The 12,448-nt window shown below is 41.0% G+C and overlaps 1 protein-coding gene across 2 annotated transcripts in view; it reads right to left on the minus strand.

Moving 5' to 3' along the window:
• Positions 1 to 12,448, minus strand: part of LNX2 (ligand of numb-protein X 2) — a 107,607-nt gene that overhangs the window by 51,872 nt on the left and 43,287 nt on the right. Inside the window, exon 1 of one of the 2 annotated variants that reach the window (XM_075198936.1) lies at positions 2,793 to 2,869. The exons of the other annotated variant lie outside the window; for it this stretch is intronic. The gene's annotated coding sequence lies outside the window, so the exon portion shown is untranslated. Of the gene's footprint in view, positions 1 to 2,792; positions 2,870 to 12,448 lie in introns of those variants that run through there. 2 annotated transcript variants of the gene reach the window in all.

Raw genomic sequence — 12,448 nt, forward strand, 5'->3', positions numbered from 1 at the left:
ACCTTTAAACTATGGTCTAATGAAAAAATTGTTTGCATTCTAATAATCTGGGGTAATATTTGTTGAATTCATTTTTTTCACCGACCAAACTTCTTTTTAAGCAACTTTTTCTAGTTTGTAAAAGCAAAAAAGCCATGTGGTTATTTCCAATTATGCATTCTTCATGGTCTAATAGCATACTTGCCAACATAGGCAAGTTGTTTCCCGGGAGGTCCGGGGGACAGGTGGGTGTGTGGGGGCGGAGATCGAAGATCACATCTTTAGCCCCTCCCCCAAAACGGACATCACTATTTTGGACCAATAAAAACAGGGGGTGGGGCCACAATGACATGTGCGTGACGTCACAAAGCCCCACCCCCTCCGTTTAATTCACAGAGCTGGTCGGGATCCGGGAGAAATTCCTGCTCTCCCGGGAATTCGGGAGGACTTCCAAAAATTCGAAAGTCTCCCGGACATTCCGGGAGAGTAGGCAACTATGTCTAATAGTGATCCATTAAAGTTAATGAAAGAAGTGTATTTACTTGAAGTTAAATAGGATTTAAGTGGGAAGCCCATACACGGGCCTGAACTGTATAACTGAACGCAGCGTGGCCGCAGAGTGTGCCATAAGATGATTGAGCAGATAATGTGATGCTCACATCCACTACCACGATCCCCTTGTCAGTTAGATATGCATGCTGCTAAAGAGCCTGACAGACAATGATGCTATGTAAATCATTCTCCACAACAAGAAGGCAAATGTTTACTTTGATGGAACTGAATGTTTCTGCCACTAAAAGTCACCGCAACCTTGAAAATGAGTGAATAGCGAAACTTACATTTCTGTATTAGTGAATTGCTTTAAACTAACATCAGGTTCACCAGTGAAAAAAAATAATAATACATATTTAAAGAACCAAGGTCTCAGTGTGTATGTTGTAGTGAGTCGGTACACTCTGTGAACCAGAAAATGCCTTTGTTATTAACTGTGGTTCTGTATTCCATTACAGTGTCTTATGCTATTTAATGGTGCATTAAAATGTAAAAGAAAAATGTGCAAAACCTATTGAAGGGTAGTTAACAGTACCCTGGAATATTAAAAACGACATTTTCTCTCACATCTTTTGGTTTGGGTGAATGGTGTTCCTATGGTGATTGGCGAGACCATACATTAGTAACAGATTACATCTGCATTTCAAGGGCACTTGTTGAATTTCACATACTGATAACAGACACATAGCATATGATTAATGATTTTTATCCTCAATATCAAGGTCACCAGTTAGAAAGTCACAATTATCCACAGAACGCAAGATGTACTGCATGGGCTTAGGGGCTTATTTATATTCCTCACGCACCTTGTTGTATGTCACAGACACTTCAATATCACTATGTGAGACACGGCACTTTGCAAAGCATTCTGGGATTGTCTAATAAGACAAAGCCATCGCATGTAATGATCTCTTCAAGGTTTCTTATATGAAAAGTAAGTATCACAACCTTGAGGACAGCAGTAGATTGAAAGGCGTTAAAGGTCAATTATGAACCGCAACATTGGAAAGCTGAACTGCAAATGGTCTTTTGTGAGGCCACACATATGTATGGACATACTCGTCTACTCTACCGGAATTTCAGGGACAGCCGGCATCTCTTATGTACGTGATTTTTAGCCATATCACTTGCACCAGCTACAGGGCAGGTTTAAGTGTCGACTGATAGTGATGACTGTCACATATACATGCCAGAACATGTATTTATAAGTAAGAGAAACTATAAAAATGCATTTTATGTACAGTAGGCATTAAGAACATCTTTATATACACCAATCAGTCACAACATTAAAACCACTGAAAAGTAAATTGAATAACATTGATTATCTTGTCACAATGGCATATATTAGATATATATATATATTGGATATATTAGGCAGCAAGTGAACAGCCAGTTCTTTAAGTTCATGTGCTGAAAGCAGAAAAATGGGCAAAGGATCTGAGTGACTTTGACAAGGGCCAAACTATGATGGTCAGACGACTGGATCAGAGCATGCTCTGAATGACAGATGCACTTTTTTGGAGATACACTTTTTTTAGTACCTAAAAAAAGTGCTCCAAGGAAGGAGAACTGGAACTGGTGAACTAGCGACAGGGTCATTGGCTTCAAAGGCTCATTAATACATGTAGGAGTGAAGGCTAGCCTGTCTTTTCCAAACCCACAGAAGAGCTATTGTAGCACAAATTGCTGAAAAAGTTAATACTAACTAGATATGACAGAAAGGTGTCAGAACACACCGTGAATCACTGTGTCTGGGGCTACATAGCCGCAGACCGGTCAGAGTGGCCACGCTGATTCCTGGACACTGCAGAAATCACCTACATTGGGCACATGAGTACCAGAACTGGACCATGGAGCAATAGAAGAAGGTGGCCTGGTCTGATGAATAACATATTCTTTTACATCATGTGGACGGCTGGGTGTGTGTGCGTTGTTTTCCTGGGGAAGAGATGGCACCAAGATGCATTATGGGAAGAAGGCAAGGCGGCAAAGACAGTGTGAAGCTCTGGGTAATGTTCTGCTGGGAAACCTTGAGTCCTGGCACTTATGTGGATGGTACTTTGACACATACCACCTACCTAAACAATGTTGTAGACCAAGTACACCCCTTCATGGCAACAGTATTCCCTAATGCAGTGGCCTCTTTCAACAGGATAATGTGACCTGCCACACTGCAAAAATGTATCTCAATCCAATCAAGCATCTGTGGGATGTGTTGGAAAAACAAGCCCGAGCCATGGAGGCCCCCCCTTGCAACTTACAGGGCTTAAAGGATCTGCTGCTAACGTCTTGGTGCCAGATACCACAGGACACCTTCAGAGGTCTTGTGGAGTCCATGCCTGGAAGGGTCAAAAAAAGTAAATAAATTTATTTTTATTAAAGATTATACTATTCGGAGTTGTTAATTTACTTACTAGTTTGTTCTTTTTGGCTTGTATTCTTATGGGACTTTATGTTGCACATGTGCATGTGTGTATTCTGCAGTCTGTTATGTCTGTCTGCATACTGCAAGTAACGCTTAGGCAGAGCGTACTGTCATAACATTAGGTTAGGGGTGCCTGGGATAAATGGTAGTACTTCTTCGTGAAGCAATCCATTGATAGCACACCAGGCCAGGGTCTAGGTACAAGTAGCTGGCAGCTAGTTTTGTTTAGCAGTGTAAAATAAACAAAATATAACATAAATCCTAGCCTGTCGGGCTCTAACCAACATAATAAAGAATTAACTCTCTACGGTCGGAAGGCCCTAATGTCCCACAAACACACAAAATAACAGAACTTACAGGTAACAATTGAAGTGTCTCTCAGCAGGCCTCTGACCTGTTCCCTATGCAGTTAGAGACTGAGAGAACAGCCTCACAGCCTTTTACCTACACCTCACAGGTGCAACTCCTAATTAGCCAGCAATTGGCTAGAGGGTTGGAAGATTCAAAATGGGACTAGTGAATGGAGCCCACCCTTCTCTGTCCATTCATAATCCCAGGCACCCTTACACCGGCTTACTGAAGCCGGACTACTGTTTTGGAAACCTTCTTTCCAAATACATACACTCTCCATGGGGTTTTAAAACACATATGAAAGAAACCTGGGGCATATGTATCTGCTATTAACAACTCCCCAGTGCTTCAGTCACAGTACTTATACCCATATTCAAATGGAAACATTTATTGAGATCCGCTTGTACTTGAATATGGACAGCCATGCATCCAATTAATGTCTAAAAATGTTAAACGCAAATTGTGTTCACATTGCATTCCAAGGCCCTTTGGTGAGGTTAAATAAATACTTGTCCTTTTGCCCTAAGAATAGGAAATGGAAAACACGACATGAATCAGATATGTTTTGTCATTACAGTAATTATATGGAATAAAAGTCAAGGCATATAAATCAAGTCCATGGGGTATATTTACTAAAACCTCTAAAAAGCAAAGGTTTTGCCCACAGCATCCAATCAGATTATAGCTATTGTTTATCTAATACAGTCTAGAAAATAAAAGTTGGGATCTGATCGGTTGCTATGGGCAACACCTTTACATTTCCTTTTTAGAATTTTTAGTAAATATACTCCCATATAAATAAAAGTTTGTCTGAGTGATATCACTGGTTCAGGGCTTGGCATAATAGGATGAGGGCTGAAGTTATGAGGGGCAGGGGTTGGACTTATTTTTTTCCTGATCTTGCTTTTTAATGTAATGTACGCATAAAATCGTTGTTGGTGACTATCATCAAGGTGCAATTTTCAATATGTTGTGTTTTGCAATGTATTTGGAAAAACATACATATAGGCTAACTTGATTTGTATGTATTATGTAGAGATGGTCACTGACCCCCTTGTTTTGGTTTTGGATCTGGATTATCTTCGTGTTTTTGTTTTGCCAAAACCGCCCTTGCGTGTTTTGGTTTTGGTTTTGTTTTGCAATTTGTTTAAAAATCACTTTTTTTGGCTAAAATAACCTAATTTAGTGTTCCACCTGTTTCTTGGATAAGCGAGTTAATTCTACAGCTAATAAACTAGGAAACAAACAGTTTAATCCCTGGTAGGCAGTCCTTAATTCTACACACAAACCTGATTGTCTTCCTCTCCATCTTAGCCTATTGGCAATGTAGCCATCGTCTTTGGGTGTACATTACACCCTACACTTATAGTTAAATATAAAAAGAAGCAGCCTGCAAAGACAATTTTATAAAAACAAATGCCCAAAGCAGATGTTATGTTTGGGTGTATAATATTCCCCTAGATTAAAATTGTAATAGACGAAGAAGCAGCCTGCATAGACTGTACAATAAAATATAAATGGACAAAGGCAGTTTGGTGGCTGTCTGTATAGGCCCCCCTTCACTTGTAGTTAAAAAGAAAAAAAACAGTCAGCATAGACTATACGTTAAATAGAAATGGACAAAGGGAGTTTGGTGACTGTCTGTATATCACCCCCTCCACATATAGTTAAATAGAAAAAAAACAGCCAGCATAGACTGTACGTTAAATAGAAATGGACAAAAGGCAGTTTGGTCTCTGTCTTTATAGGCCCCCCTCCACTTGTAGTTAAATAGAAAAAAATCCAGCCGATATAGACTGTACAATAAAAATAGAAATGGACAAAGGCAGTTTGGTTTCTGTCTGTATCAGACCCCCTCTCCACTTGTAGTTAAATAGAAAAAATGCAGCTGCATAGACTGTATGTTAAATAGAAATTGACAAAGGCAGTTTGGTGTCTGTCTGTGTATGACACCCTACCCTTATAGTGAAATTGACAAAACAGCAGCCTTTAAAGACTGTACGTGACATAGAAATGCCCCAAGTCCCTTTCCTGTTTGGGGATAGATTACACCCTACACTTAGAGTGAAAGTTTTAAAAAGATGTTGTCGTCATCATCTTCAGCATCATCCTCACCCTCATCAGTGTGTACATCATCATCACAGACTATCAATTCATCTCCACTTGAATGCGCCATTAGAGAACTGTCAGTGCTTGGATGTCTTTGATGGTGAAGGCCTTCCTCGTGGAAGATGTAGTTCATTTTGATGAACATCATCTTTTCCACATTTTTGGGAAGTAACCTCCTACGTCGATCACTGACAAGGTTCCCGGCTGTGCTGAACACTCGTTCAGAGTGCACACTGGAGGGTGGGCAGCTTAGGTATTGCAAAGCAAGTTTATACATCGGTTTCCAAATGTCCTGCTTTTCTTCCCAGTAAGGAAAGGGACTGTCTGACGTTTCCATATCAATTACCTTTTGAAAATAATCCTCCACCATCCTTTGCATGTTAATACTCATATTGGATGGAGTTATGGGCAAGGTCACACATGTTTTGGTAAAATCTTTCAAACCAGCCCAGATGTTAAACTGTTCTGGTCTGCCCTCTGCGTCTTCCCTGCTTTGCTTTTGAAATTTTAATTTTTTCTGAGCAGCAGCTGCTTGAGAAACTGAAGGAGGACACGTCGGCAAGCCAAGGCCAAGTTCAGCGGACAACTTGCTGAGCAATAGCTCCTTGCAAAGGTTCACATCTCGTTCATTTTGAAGCAAAGAATTAATGTAGGTCTTAAACCTTGGATCAAGCAGTGGCCAAAACGTACTTATCCGAGTTCAAGATTCGAATTACTCTAGGATCATTGCGAAGCGAATTAAGTACTTGATCTAGAAGGCCAACATGCTTTGCTGAATTGCTGCTTTTCCAATAGTCGAATTAAGGGAATGACTTGGCTCAAGCTAGCAGAGTCTGCACTCACTTCACAACTTCAAATGGTTTCAGCACCTTGCACAGCACAGAAAAGATTCCCCACTGTGCAAGAGTGAAATACATCCCCCCTCCTTTTCCAATGTCATGGCTTGTGCAATACACTTGGATGGCTTTGCGCTGTTCCTCCATCCTCTGCAGCATGTACAGGGTGGAATTCCACCTAGTTACCACCTCCTGCTTAAGTTGGTGACAGGGCAAGTTAAATTGTTCTTGGAGCTGCTTCAATCTCCTACATGCTGTGGCTGAATGCCTGAAATGTCCAGAAATTTTACGGGCCACCGAAAGCATCTCCTGCACCTCACGGTTATTTCGTAGGAAGCTCTGCACCACCAAGTTTATTGTGTGAGCAAAACAGGGAATGTGATGGAATTCACCCAGCTGTAATGCTCGCACTATATTGTTGGCGTTATCAGAAATGACATACCCTGGAGAGAGTCCAAGTGGTATAAGCCATGTATCAATCACATCTCTTAGTTTTCGTAACAAATTATCAGCTGTATGCCTGTTAGTGAAGCAGGTGATACAAAGAGTGGCCTGCCTGTGACAAATGTTACGTAGTGGTGTACATGCTGCTGCTGTTCCTGCTGGTGAAGGTGAATGACCAACCCAGTGGGCTGTCACAGTCATATAGTCTTTGGTTTGCCCACTTCCACTTGTCCATATATCTGTAGTTAAGTGGACAGTGGGCAGAATTGCATTTTTCAGCGCAATTACTACATTTTTAGAAACTTTTTGGTATAGTTGCAGAATAGCTTTACGGGAAAAATGATGTCGCAATGGAATTTTGTAAAGCAGCCACAAAACATCAATTAACTGAAAAACCAGCTGCGTTTATTGTGGATATTGGACGCAGATCTAACACTAGCATAGTAACCATGGCGTCTGTGATTTGCTTGGCGACTGGGTGACTGCTGTCATATTTGCTTCCTCTAGCAAATGATTGTTTCACAGTTAATTGTTGTAATGTAATATTGCTCGTTTTCTTGGCCTTCTTATGGGAGGAAGATTCACCCCCAGCAGCAGCAGTCGGACTAACACTTAAACATTCTTCAGAGGAATCAATTATAGTGCAGGAGTCATCCAGCCTTACTAAGTGGGATGCAGGGCTAACTCCGAGCACTACTGAGGATATTGATGAGGATGGTGTTGTGGGTGTAGATTGCAGCCGTCGGGATGTAGGTGACAGAAGGGTCCTAGCTGATGATGGAGTGCTTGTTATTTTTTGCCCTATCTTTCAGCTTTTCCCAAAACCTTGCCATCAACTCTTGTCAAATGTTGTAACATGGATGAGGTTCCAAGATGGTTAAGGTCCCTCCCTCGACTGACTGTGGCTTCACATATACTACAAATGGCTAGACAACTGTTGTCAGGATTTGGGTAGAAATAATTCCACACATAAGAAGTTGATTTTTTGGTTTTATGGCCAGGCATGACAATGGCCTTTTTCTTGTCACGTGCTAGAACTGCTGATACTGGTGCAGGACTTACACAAACAACCTCATCCTCATCAACATCCTCATTAGCACCCTCGTCGCCTACACAAATCTCCACCTCATCCTCTTCTAATTCCAAAGTGGCATCCTCAATTTGTGTATCACCGGCTACACTCAGGCTGTTCAGGCACATATCAGCAGAACTGCTGAAAGGGGCCTTCTTTATGGGTACACTAATAGAATGCTCACGATTACACATACCACTGGTGGATGGACTCTCCACAGGGATTGGTGTCATTTCCGATTCCGAGCATATATTTTCCTCTAATGCCTTACTGTTTTCTTGCAGCTCGGCTTTCACGCATAACAGTAGTTGTGCACTACTTTTGGACTCCAAATTACTTGGTCTTGCTTGGTCACGAGTGACCTTACAAGAAGAAGGTTCAGTAACATTTTGCGATCTGGCACTGATAGAGAAAGGCAAAGGCCTCATTCTTTCTTTGCCACTGCGTGTGTAGAATGGCATTTTGGCAATTTTTTATTTATCGGCAGTTAACTTTTCGTCAGTTACAGTTCTTTGTCGCTTCAACACGGTAAATTTTTTTTGGGGTGTGTTTTTTTACATGACTTAAAAATACTATGTACTTTTACATAGGCTTTACCAGATGACGTACAGGGAAGACTACCATCAGGACTGGTGCCAGCACCTGCTTGCTGATTCTGCTCATATGTGGACTGCTTTGAATCCATTTTAATGAGACCCAAACACTTGTAGTGCAATATATGAAATATATAGTGCTGCTAGATAATACTTTCAGCACCAGAAAAATAGCTTTTTCACACAGTGTAATATGGGAGACCCCAAAACACTTGTAGTGCAAAATATGAAATATATAGTGCTGCTAGATAATACTTTCAGCACCAGAAAAATAGTGTTTTTCACACAGGGGAATATGGGAGACCCCAAAACACTTGTAGTGCAAATTCAGAAATATATATAGTGCTGCTAGATAATACTTTCAGCACCAGAAAAAAATGTTTTTTCACACAGGGGAATATGGTACACCCCCAAACACTTGTAGTGCTAATTTAGAAATATATACTGCTGGTATATTGTATTTTTAACTACAGAAAATGGCTTTTTTTTATAAGTGGGGAATATCTGACACCCCAAACAGTGCAAATTCAGAAATATATACTGCTGGTATATACTTTTTTCAACAACAGAAAATGGCTTTTTTTTATAAGTGGGGAATATCTGACACCCCAAACAGTGCAAATTCAGAAATATATACTGCTGGTATATACTTTTTTCAACAACAGAAGATGGCTTTTTTAGAAGTGGGGAATATCTGACACCCCAAAGACTTGTAGTGCAAATTCAGAACTAACGTATATATACTCGAGTATAAGCCGACTTTTTCAGCACTTTTTTTATGCTGAAAAAGCCCCCAACGGCTTATACACGAGTGAATTTACCTGTTCTCCGGTCCCTCAGCTCTTAACTTCCACAGTGGAACGCATGTGCGTTCCACTGACAGGAAATTCAGCATTTAAAAAACAAAAAACTCTTTGTCCTGTCACACAAGCCTGCTGCCTTGGAGTCACATGCGTTCCACTGCGGAGGTAAGTAAAAGGCTGATCTCTCTCTCTCTCTCATAATGTGCATAACATACAGTGCAATTCATAGCCAATTCGTTATAAAACAGCAAAAATGGCCACCAAAATTGAGCCTTGTGTGGGCACCATCAGAAACCAATATTTTATGTATTGCAAGGTTATACTAATTGTTACTAGACAATCACAATTGATTTCAGTCAACACCAAAATACATACATCAGGAGGATCTGAGTATCTTACAAAGTTTCTTTAAACCCAGTTGAATTAATATTTACTAATCAAGAACAGCAGCGATTGATTTAGCATTATGGTCTATTATAACAGTCTCTCCTGCAAACACAGTGGCGGTGAGTCAGCTGAGAAGTTTTTTTATTTTTGAAATTTACCAGTAGCTGCTGCATTTCCCACCCTAGGCTTATACTCGAGTCAATAAGTTTTCCCAGTTTTTTGTGGTAAAATTAGGTGCCTCGGCTTATATTCGGGTCGGCTTATACTCGAGTATATACGGTATATACTGCTTGTATCTAATAATTTCAGGACCAGAAAATAGATTTATTGGAACTGGGCAATATATCACACCCCAAGCACTTGTAGTGCAAATTTCAAAATATATACTGCTGGTATATTACTATTTCTGCAGGCAGAAAATAGTTTCTGGAGGAAGGAATATGACACCCCAAATAGTTGGTAATGTTTGCAAAAATGCCTCCCCTCTTCCCGCTGTAAGAAGTGCTATAACAAGTGCTAGAAGAATTTCTCTGTCCCTGCTCTAATGCTCCCTGCGACCTAACCCTTCTCTCTCCCTTTGTCAAATGGCGATGGATTGCTGTGGAGGCGGGTATTTATGGATTTCAAACATCGCGAGAACCGAGCTCCGACGACGTCACAATGACGTTTTGCCTCGATTTTGAATCCAAATTGGCGACAGAGTACCGAGCCGAGCAGGTTCGGTACTCGGATACCTGAAGTTCGGGTGGGTTCGGTTCTCAGGGAACGAGCCCTTCCATCTCTAGTATTATGTAAAGTTATGCTGATCATTCTCCTCCAGGGGGTAAATGTATTTACCCCCTGGAAGGGGTAAATTTTGAAATTGCTCAAAATCGTGGGAGGTAACCTGCGATTTTAGTCCCCAAGTTGCCAGGTGAATTAAACTGCGATTTTGACTCTGATCTTAAAAATCACTGGTCATCTCTGGCGTTTTGCTGCGATGTCAAACACTCCCGTTTAGCTAACTCTCCTGTGTTTCCTGCGTGTTTACTAAACACGCAGGAAATACGGGGGTTTTATTATTTTTATTAAAAGTGTGTGGTTGTTAAGAGGGTGTTGTGGTTTATTTAACATTTTGTATTGTGGAACTACAGGCCCCAGCCAGCCATGGGTGTCAGGGCATGTTGGCACTTGCGGTTCTCCAAGTGCCAGCATGCTCTGGGTGCCATGGGTATGCTGGTGCTTGTAGTTATACAAGTATCAGCATGCCCACACTGTTTAGGGGAGTCCGGGCTGGCTGGGACTTGTAGTTCCACAAAACAAAATGGAATCCGTTTATTTTCTTTAACTATATAATCACCGTTATTACCATACACCCACTGCCCAGGAGTGTAGGAAGAGCCCTAGTGTTTTCAGCACTGGGCTGGGTGTCCCTAGAGGGGGGCCGCTTGTTTTTTTCAGTGAACCCCACTCCCTAGAGAATCCAGCCCAGCGCTGAACAGTCTAGGGTTGGTTGTCATTATGGCAGGGGGACCCCTGCCGCGTGTCCCTCTGCTACAGTGCCTCCAACCCTGGCTGGTTTGCTTAGTGCTTGATGTATGAAACGCAAAATTTTCCCGGATTTTCACGCAACCAGCACTAGGGTGGCAGCACTAGGGTTAATAGTAGCAGGGCGGAGGGACCCAACGCTTTTTTTTTTTTTAAACCTTTTATCTATTCTGAAACATTTGACAGCCGTCGGAGCTCCCGACTGTATAGGCAGAACAGTGTAACAGTGATGTATTTAGTAATCACACTGCTAGAATGCAGCGTGTTGTATGTAGCGATTTTTAAAGCAAACTCAGGAGAGTTTGTTTAATCGCAGCTTCATACATTGGAGACTTGTATAGCTGCAGTGGCAAACAGTCGGGAGTTTGATCTCTATCGATTTTGGAAATAGCGATTTTGACAGAACCACAACTCTGGCGATTTAACATGAAATCTCAGCTTCATACATCTGCGAGTTTCAACTCTCCCGAGGATTTGCAAAATCGCACTTGATACATTTACCCCCAGGTGTCACTGTCGCCAGTACTATTCATGAAGAGGATTACTCTAAGAAGAAAATGCTCTCCTCAGACATATTAATTCCACAGAGAAGAATTAAAACAAAACATTACGTATAATCAAAACTATATATTTTACAGGAATGAAATTAGTCAAATTCAGTTGTTTCATTTTACACAGAATTTCAAATGAAGAACTGATTATATCTGTCCATGTATAAGGGTAATATACGTGGGATCTCTCCATCAGTGCCACCTTTGTTTCAGAGTTCTATTTTTTTCTTTTTGTCTGCTCACAAACTATCCTCCCACACACACAAGCACAGCTTTACTGCTATAGATTTTCCCTGAGGTTGGCAGTTCCCCATTAATCTTGAATCATCCAGCAGCCAGATGTCAAGAAAATTGTTTCCCAGCTGATTACATAACATAAAATTCAATTTTTACTGCACACTACATGATAGAGATGAAAATCCCTAAATACTTATGTAAGCTTTGTGTACAAGCAGGAAATGCTGACATGGGTACACAAGCAATTAGATTTTAGTACCTAGGCTAGTGTTTAATTATATCATTATAAAATGCGGCAACCTCCATTTTAGTAAGAAAATATTGTGCAATAAATAAATACTCCCTGGTTGTAGTGAAATGTTACTTGCCTACTTATCATACCTCGCTTCTGGGAGATGTAAGGGGGTATGAAAAGAAAAGTTGGGCATGGCCCGAATATGTGTCTGGACAGGGCAAGCCGAATATATAGATGTTGTAGCTCTACCGAGAGTCTGACAGGTCTCATCCTAGAGTAATGACAAGAGTAACCTTTCTCCCAGGGCTTTACTGTTTCTGTCTAGTTGAAAACTGGGACAGTGATAA

The sequence above is a fragment of the Mixophyes fleayi genome, chromosome 2 (genome assembly GCF_038048845.1).
Source record: "Mixophyes fleayi isolate aMixFle1 chromosome 2, aMixFle1.hap1, whole genome shotgun sequence".
Classification (NCBI taxonomy): Eukaryota; Metazoa; Chordata; class Amphibia; order Anura; family Limnodynastidae; genus Mixophyes; species Mixophyes fleayi.